Genomic DNA, 9,431 nt, shown 5'->3' with positions numbered 1-9,431 from the left:
GCATGCTTTTCCATTAGGCCCATGATTTTTTATTCCAAAAATACCCTTAATACTTTTTTTGTACAAAAAACAAAATTAACCAAATATAACCAATAAAGTGGTTGCTCGTGTCATATAAAGGGAAAAAATGGTATTTTTATTTTCTTTTTATTAAATTTATTTAAATGAACATGAGGGTCAACACAGTCATTTTCCATTGTCATCTAATGAAAGATTGATTAAATCCATTACAAATTATAAGTGGTGTTTTAGTAAAATTTTAACTATAGAGTAGATTTTAGTAAATCCATGAAACTATATAGTGTATTTTAGTAAATGACCCTTTCTATTATTTCGCTTAATAAATCCCATGCATCGCACGAGTCCCCACTAGAATATATATTAAAACAAAGAGGTCAAGAATTTTTTCATTTTTTTGAATTTTTTATTTTTTTATTCCATGTCATTTTCAAGACATCCAATGAGATGCACTTTCCGAATAACCTAAATAATCTCTTCTCCTAAAATTTCTCCTAAACTACCTCCCCGACTTTCTCCAAAATTATCTCTAATTCCTATTTAACGTATAAATTATCTCTAATTCTTATTTATCTCCAAAATTATCCCTAATTTAGTAGAGATTTTCTCTCCTAAATTATCTCTAGTTCCAATTTATCCTCTCCCATACATTTTATCTATATCTATCTAACGAAATTTTGGATTAAAAAATTTAAGAGTATATATCATGATATTAAGTACTAATAATTTAAATTATGTTTTTTTGGATTATCAATTTAAATGTTTTTTCAAATATTTAATAATATATAATAGCTTTAAATAAATAAAAATTAAATATTTTATAGATTATTTAAATATTTATCATAACTAGATTTTAAATAGTTAAAATAACAAAATTATGTAATAAATTTAAAAAACAATTCTTCAATAAAGTAGAAAAATAATTATAACATAATATTGAAATCAATAATAATCTAATATATTACAAAAATAATAATGAAATTATGTAATGATAGTATAAAATTTGATTTTGTGGATAATTAATTTCAATAAATAATTTAAAATTTAAATATTTTACATATTATTTAAGTATTTAAATAACTAATTATTTTAAATAACAAAATATTTAACATAACTAGATATTAAATAGTTAAAGTAAATAAATTATGTAACAATTTAAAAAAAATCTGAAAGTAGAGAAGTAATTAAAACATAATATTGAAATTAATAATAATTTAATATTTTTACATAATATTATAAATAACTAATTTCACTTATATCAAGTAAAAATTCGAGAAAATAACTTCAAAAAAATTAATATTTGTTAGGAATAATTTAAAACTTTTAATCTGTATTTATTATATAATTAGATATACTAAAATTAATATTTATTACATTTTAGTAATTATTTATTGTTTTTTATGATAAATATATTTTCAATGATTATGTATAAATTTATTTTGTTTTTTTATTTAACAAAAACTTTCAATAACTATTAGATATTAAACTACTATTATTAAAATTTTTAAATTTAATTTATTGTACTCATTGTATTTTTGTTATAACTTATTGATTAATATTTATTAGAGCTTAAACTATTATTTGATATTATACTATTTATAGACTAAGTTAATATATTTTTAGTACTTATTGTATTTTTTCATTATCAATATATTTTCAGTAATTGTGTATTTTGCTATAAATTTTCAATAATTATTAAAGGTTATGTTTTTGTTATTTATCAAAGATCAGACTATTAAGTTAGTGAGTGTTCATGAGTTGGTTCGGTTTGGTCGTGGGCTATTTGGACAACTAAATTGACCTGGTCAGGTTAGGTAGTTGGTCAGCTAAAACCGATTGACCTTTCGTGAAAACCAACCCACTCAAGTTGTACCAGTTGGGTCGATTGTTTGGTTTGGTCAGTCAGTTCAAAAGATTTAAACTTAAAATTTTAATTTAATTTTAAAAATTATAGTGCAATTATTAAAAAGTAAATTTAAAAATTAATTGACCAACTTAGGTCGAGTTGATCGGGTTGGTCGGTTTCCTCAGTTTGATGAATAAACCTACCTGAAATAATTATTGTTATTTTTGTATTATAAAAAAATTATTAAAAGTAGTATATAAAATATGAATAATTATTAATTATTTAAAAAGTTGAAATTATAAAACAGTTGTATATTTTTATGTGTTTCTATTAGGGTCATTTATTAGAACACACCTTATAGTTTTACATATTTACTTAAACCAATGTTATAGTTATCGTTTTACTGAAACATCTCATATATTTTACAACTTATTTACTTAATCAACTTTTCATTAAGGAGTGTTTGTTTTGCCATTATGCCCATGATTTTTTATTCAAAAAAAATACCATTAACACTTTTTTTGTACAAAAAACAAAATTGACTAAATATAGCCAATAGAGCGGTTGCTCGTGTCTTATTAAGGGCAAAAATGATATCTTTATTTTTATTTTCTTTCGATTAAATTTATTTAAATGAACATTAGGCTCAACGTCATCATTTTCCATTGTCATCTAATGGAAGATTGATTAAATCCATTACAAATTATAAGTGGTGTTTAAGTAAAATGTTAACTATAGGGTAGATTTTAGTAAATCAATGAAACTATAAGGGGGAATTTATTAAATGACCCTTTCTATTATTTAGCTTTCACTTAATAAATCTTGTGCATTGCATAGGTCCCCACTAGTATTTATTAGAGATTAAACTATTATTTGAGATTACACTATTTATTAACTAATTTAATATATTTTCAGTATTTATTGTATTTTTGTAGTTATTATATTTTTATTAGATTGTGTACTTTTGCTATAAATTTTTAATAATTATTATAGATTAAACTATTGTTATTTATTAGAGATTAGACTATTAATTTAGTTGAAATTAAAAGTTTTCAAGGATTAATTCAGTTCAATTGAAGGTTGTTTCGCCAACCAAATTGACTTGGTCAAGTCGGGAGTTTGTCACTCGAATCCGATTGACCATTAGTGAAAACCCACCAACGTGTGGGTTGTATCGATTTGGGTGTTTTTTCGGTTTGGTTTGTTTCTTCAAAAGATTTGAACTTAAAAATGAAATTTAAATTTAATAAATTACAATGATATTATTAAAAAATTAAATTTATGATATAAAATATTTTAGACTATGAAATATGAGAATTTTCCCATTTTCTTGTATTAAAAAAATTAAATTTAAAATATAAAAATATTATTATATATTTATGACTGGGTCTGTTTAGTTTTGTTCGGTTTACAAATGGCCAAATTGAAACTGACCTAACTTGGTCGGGTTGGAAAGTTTCTAAACCAAAACCAATCAGAAATACTACAAAATAGACCAATTTGGGTTGAGTTCGATCGGATTGGTTATTAAAAAGTGAAAATATAAAACAATTATATACTCTTATGTATTTCTATTGTTTAACTTTTGGTTAACAAAGTACGTGCATCGCACGGTCCCCGCTAATATATATATATATATATGTGGTCCATGTCACCATGCCTCTCCTTTCTCCAAACCCCTCTTCCTAAATTCCTGTGTTTTTGAATTTTTTATTTTTTAATTCCACAGTTACCCATTAAGCCAATAAGAAAACAACATAGGCTTAACTATTTCTAACAACCATAGAGAAAGAGGGATTTTCGTTTCTAATGTTTTGTTAAGTGGCACCACTTTCCCACACATTCTCCTAAATTGTCTCAAATTCCTATTTATCTCATAAATTATCTCTAACTCCTATTTATCTCTTAAGTTATCTCTAATTTAGTAAAGAGATTCTCTGCTAAACTATCTTTAATTCCTATTTATCCTCTCCCCACTTTTTATCTATGTCTATCTAAAGAAAGTTTCAATTAAAAAATTTCAGAATTATTTAAATATTATAACGAAATTATATACTAACTTTAAAATATTTATTCAATACACAAAAGTTAATTATAAGATTGTATATTATTCATATTATTATATTTTTACAAAATTCATCATGAAATTATGTACTAGCAATATAAATTATAGCTTTATGAATTATTCAATTTAAATATTATTTAAATAATAAAATTTTTTCATTAAAAAAATAAAACATTATTTAAATATTTCAATAAATAAATATCTTAAATAGTAAAACATTAAAAATACAAACATAATTATATAAAAAATATTTAATATTATGTAATAACATTAAAATAGATAAAATTCAAATAATGAAAAAATAAAATAGTTTATATATTAAATAAGGAAATTATGAAATATTTAACATGACTAAATTATAAATAGTTAAAATAATGAAATTCTGTAATAAATTTTAAAACTTTCTTAAAAGTAGATAAATAATTTTCATAGATTTCATAATATTCATATTAATAATAAATTAACATTTTACAAAGTTAATAATGAATTATGTACTAATTATAATTTCACAGATTATTAAATTCAATAAATAATTAATATTTTAAAATTTTAAATAACAATATTATTTAAATGACTAAATAATATTACAAATAACTAATTTTGCTTATATCAATTAATAATTATAGAAAATAACTTTCAAACAAATTAATATTTATTAGTAATAATTTTACGATAATAGTGTATATTCATTATACATTTATGTGTACTAAAATTAATATTTATTGTATTTTCAGTAATTGTTTATAGTATTTTTTGATAAATATATTTTCAATAATTATTTATAATTTTTTTTATTTGTTATTTAATAGAAAATTATCAGTAATTATGTATTTTTATAATTTATTGATTAATATTTATTAGAGATTAAACTAATATTTGATATTACACCATTTATTCAATAATTTAATATATGTTTAGTTTTTCTTGCATTTTTGTAGTTATTGTATTTTGAAACAACCAATGAGATGTACTTTCCCAATAACCTAAATAATCACTTATCCTAAAATTTATCCTAAACTACCCCCCCCCCACTTTCTCCATAATTATCTCTAATTCCTATTTATCTTCTAAATTATCACTAATTCCTATTTATCTCCGTAATTATCTCTAATTTAGTAGAGAATTTCTCTCCTAGATTATCTCTAATTCCTATTTATCCTCTCCCATACTTTTTATCTATATCTATCTAAAGAAAGTTCGGATTAAAAAATTTAAGAATTTTTTAAATATTCTAACAAAATTATATAATAACTTTAAAATATTTATTAAAAACACAAAAAATAATTTTATATTTTTACAAAATATATCACAAAATTATGTACTAACAATTTCAATTACATTTTCATTGATTATCAATTTAAATGTTTTTTAAATATTTAGTAATATGTAATAGCTTTAAATAATGTAATCAATTTAAAAAATTTCTTCAAAGTAGAAAAGTTATTTAATCATAGTTTTCATTATCAATATATTTTTAGTACTTATTGTATTTTTGTAATTTCTGTAATTATTGTAGTTTTCATTATCAATATATTTTCAATAATTGTGTATTTTTGGTATAAATTTTCAATAATTTTTGGAAAATAAAATATTATTATTTATTAGAGATAAGACTATTAATTTAGCTGAAATTATGAGTGGTCATGAGTTGGTTCAGTGCGGTCGTAGGCTATTTGGCCACCAAATTGACTTGGCCAGGTTAGGGAGTTGGTCAGCTGAAACCGACTAACCTTTTGTGAAAACCGATCCACTTAAGTTGTTTTAGTTTGGATCAATGTTTTGGTTTGGTTAGTTTGTTCAAAAGATTTAAACTTAAAAATTTAATTTGATTTTAAAAATTACAGTGCGATTATGAAATAAGAAATTTAAAAATTAGATTTATGATATAAAACATTTTAGACTAAGAAATATGGGAAAATTCTCACTTCCATATTAAAAATTATATTTAAAATATAAAATATTAATATATATCCATGGTTAAGTCATTCGATTTTGGTCGGTTTACAAAAGGCAAAAGTGAAACTGATCCAACTTAGTTGAATTGGAAAATTTTTGAACCAAAGCCAACCTAAAATACTAGAAAACCGACCAACTCAAGTCGAGTTAATTGGGTTGTTTGGTTTCATCAGTTTGATAAATAAACCCAACTGAAATTAATAATTGTTATTTTTGTATTATAAAATTTTTATGAAAGTATTATATAAAATATGAATAATTATTAATTATTTAAAAAGTTAAAAATATAAAACAATTGTATACTCTTATGTATTTCTATTAGGGTCATTTATTAGAACACACTTTTAGGGATGTCAATTTTCCCCATCCCCAACAAGGACCTGACTTCCCCAACCCAATGGGGCTAGGGATGGGGATTGTTTTGGTGGGGCGAGGGCGGGGACAAGGATTAATATGATTCCCCGGTTGAGGTTGGGGTTAAGGATGGGGATTGAAATAATATCATTTTGATATTATCAAATTTACCATGTGGTTGATACTCAATATATCATTTTGATCATTTCTATCATCAAATTGAATATTGGATTGATGGGACATTATTTTCAAAACTAGATCAAACTAGATGGTTAGACCAAAAAAATTGGGAATCGGACACCGTTTCACCTCAAAACCGATTTTTGTCCAAAAATTGTTTATTTGGTTAGCGAATTGTTGACCTGGGCAGTCGAACCATCAACCCAGACAACAATTTTTGTCCTTTTTTTGTTTTTCTAATTTTTTTTGTCAGAGCAGGTCATCCGTTCGAACCGAACAATTGGACCATTCAACCCTAGAACGGTTCCCTATTCAATCCAATTTTAAAGACCTTGGATGGGGAGTGGGTGCCTTGCCTTGAGCTTGGCTTGGTGTGCGACATGGCCTAGCCCAAGGCTCGGCCCATGGACCAGCCCAATCCACAGCACGGCATGGGCCCGTGCCGGTTCGAGCCACGGGTCATACCAAACTGACCCCCCAATTATCCTAGTGGAGGGAGGCATGGCCCGGGACACCTTGTGGTCCAACATGGCACGACTCGCACTTTTTGCGGGCCAATGCAGGTCGTGTTGTGTTGACCTAGCACGACCCAATTTACACCTCAACTTGAACCCACCTAATACTAGGGACAGGGCAAGAAAATTCGAGGATTCTCCATCCTTGATGAGGAGTGGGTGCCTTGCCCTTGAACTTGCCCGACATTGAGGAGTAGTTGCCTTGCCCTAAACCCGTATGACATTGGGGACGGGGCAAGGATGGGGTAGAGTGTCTTAACTATGGGGTAGGGAAAGGAATGGGGTGCCCTGTCCTGAACCCACCCCGTTGTCATTCCTATATAATTGTTAATTATTAGTGAAATAATAAAAATGTTAATTTTTATAATTATTTAAAGTTAATCAAAATTTCACTTAAAAATAATAAAAAGAATAAAAATTATTAAAACTATTATAAATTATTAATAAAACTAAATTTATTAAAAAATAAAATTATGAAATATTTCAGATTTTTCTATGCATCACACGGGTCCCTGCTAGTAGATATTATTAAGAGACATGTATTCTCTCACCTTTAAAAACCAAATAAATAAAAAATCTAAAAAATTACAAACCTATTGGGAAGTGTGAGAAATTGAGAGAAAGAATTGATGACGTGGTTTAATCATTGAGGCTCCATTTGAAAGGAATACAAATACAAATATGTAGTAATATAAAGTGCAAAACCTTATATTTTACACTGCATATTTGTATTTGTACTCCTTTCAAATTGAGCCTGGGGGACTTGGGTTTGGGAAGGGGAGGAAAGTGAGCTGAAAAAGAGAAATGAGAAAAGGGGAGAATGGCAGAAGGAAATGACTGCTAACTTACTGCTTAACCCGCTATATGATATAGTATAGATAGAAAGAATATGTGATACCTACATCATTGTGTAAGATTTATTGATTTTAGGGTAATTATCCAAAATCCACCATTTCTGAACTCACCACAACTTTGCAAAACTCCCAAAACTCACCATGTCAATGAGATAATGGTAACTTAATTAATGGGCATCGTTAATTTACCATTTTACTTTTCATTATATTCGATCCATTTTGTAATATACCAAAATTACCCTGTCATTCTTCGATCCAAAACACAAGCATTAGTTGTTACTTTCTTCCTCCATCGCCACTACTTCCCCTTTGTTTGAGAACTTGAAGAACAGGATGTTTCTTCCTCCATCGCCACTACTTCCCCTTTGTTTGAGAACTTGAAGAACAGGATGCATCTGAGAAGAAGAACACTCCGCAACTTCTCACCGGTTGCTGCTTCTCTCATACCTTCGTCTTAAAATTACCTTTCTGATACATTTTTTAACGTTCCAGATACCTTGGTTGAGGGTAATTAGACTGCTAGTTGCATGGGTCCAATCCAAACTTTTGTATTTTTGTTTAGCTGGATTTATTGAAGTTTCTGTTTACCGAAAACAAATCTAAATTTAATTACAATTTGTTAATTACAATCTGGAATGGAATCAACTCGAATGGAATTCGATTCGAATCAGAAATTCAGAATGCATAAACGAATCTAATAAATAATCCCACCAAAAGCCTTTGAAGATAACTGAAATAGTTCCCCACTTAATCAGTCATTCGCTGCTTTGCTTTGATTTCACTTCCCAGTTAAAAGGCAATTGCATCATGGTAACTAGGACGATAGCTCCCCTGACGTTGCTGATCTTTCTCTGCACTGAAATTATAAAATTTTCCGTTGTATCTCTGGCCTACGCCTATCCACCGACTTACGGTGCGATGACGGAAGGATCTTCGATATAAGTCACAAGTACAGAGAGGAAATGCCTGCTTGGGGTTCATCGGATGGGTTAGGCCAATTCCTATGGCTCCTGAAGAGCATGAAGAATGGTTCCCTTGCTAACAATTACGAGATGAAGTTACCTCGACAATTTGGGTTATTCAATTTTAACGGTGTTGTAAATGATGGTGAATTTTAGAAAATAAAATTTAACTGGTATGGTGAGTTTTGGATGTTTTAAAAAGTTATGGTGAATTTAAAAGAATTCAGAAAAAGTGATAGTGGGTGACAATTACCCTTGATTTTATTCAATATCTGATTGCAATCTGGTTTCCATACGAGCGGATATGATTCAATTCGAATCTGAATGTAACTGAATCAAATTTGAATCTGCCAATATCCGATGGATCCAAATCTGCAGCCCTAAATCAATGTTCAAAATATCGATACAATACGAGTTTTGATAGTATCGGTGGCCAAAACTTTACTTTTTTAACATGCTTTTTATTATTAAAAAGCAATTAAGGGTCCGATCGATACTTTGAGCCATGCCCTAAACAATAATATTTGACCAGATATGACATGTACAGGTGTATGCCATACGTCAGATAGAGAGTCGTGTCATACACAATTAATTGCATGAACTCGTTCAGGGAAAAGATTACGAGAACTAAAGTAATTTTGGTTTAGCAATGATCCTCTGGAAACCAGTATCACGACACTG

This window comes from Nelumbo lutea, chromosome 3, assembly GCF_056320005.1.
Source record: "Nelumbo lutea isolate HS-2025 chromosome 3, American lotus-T2T, whole genome shotgun sequence".
In the NCBI taxonomy this organism is placed as follows: domain Eukaryota; kingdom Viridiplantae; phylum Streptophyta; class Magnoliopsida; order Proteales; family Nelumbonaceae; genus Nelumbo; species Nelumbo lutea.
Note: the sequence above shows the minus strand (reverse complement) of the source record.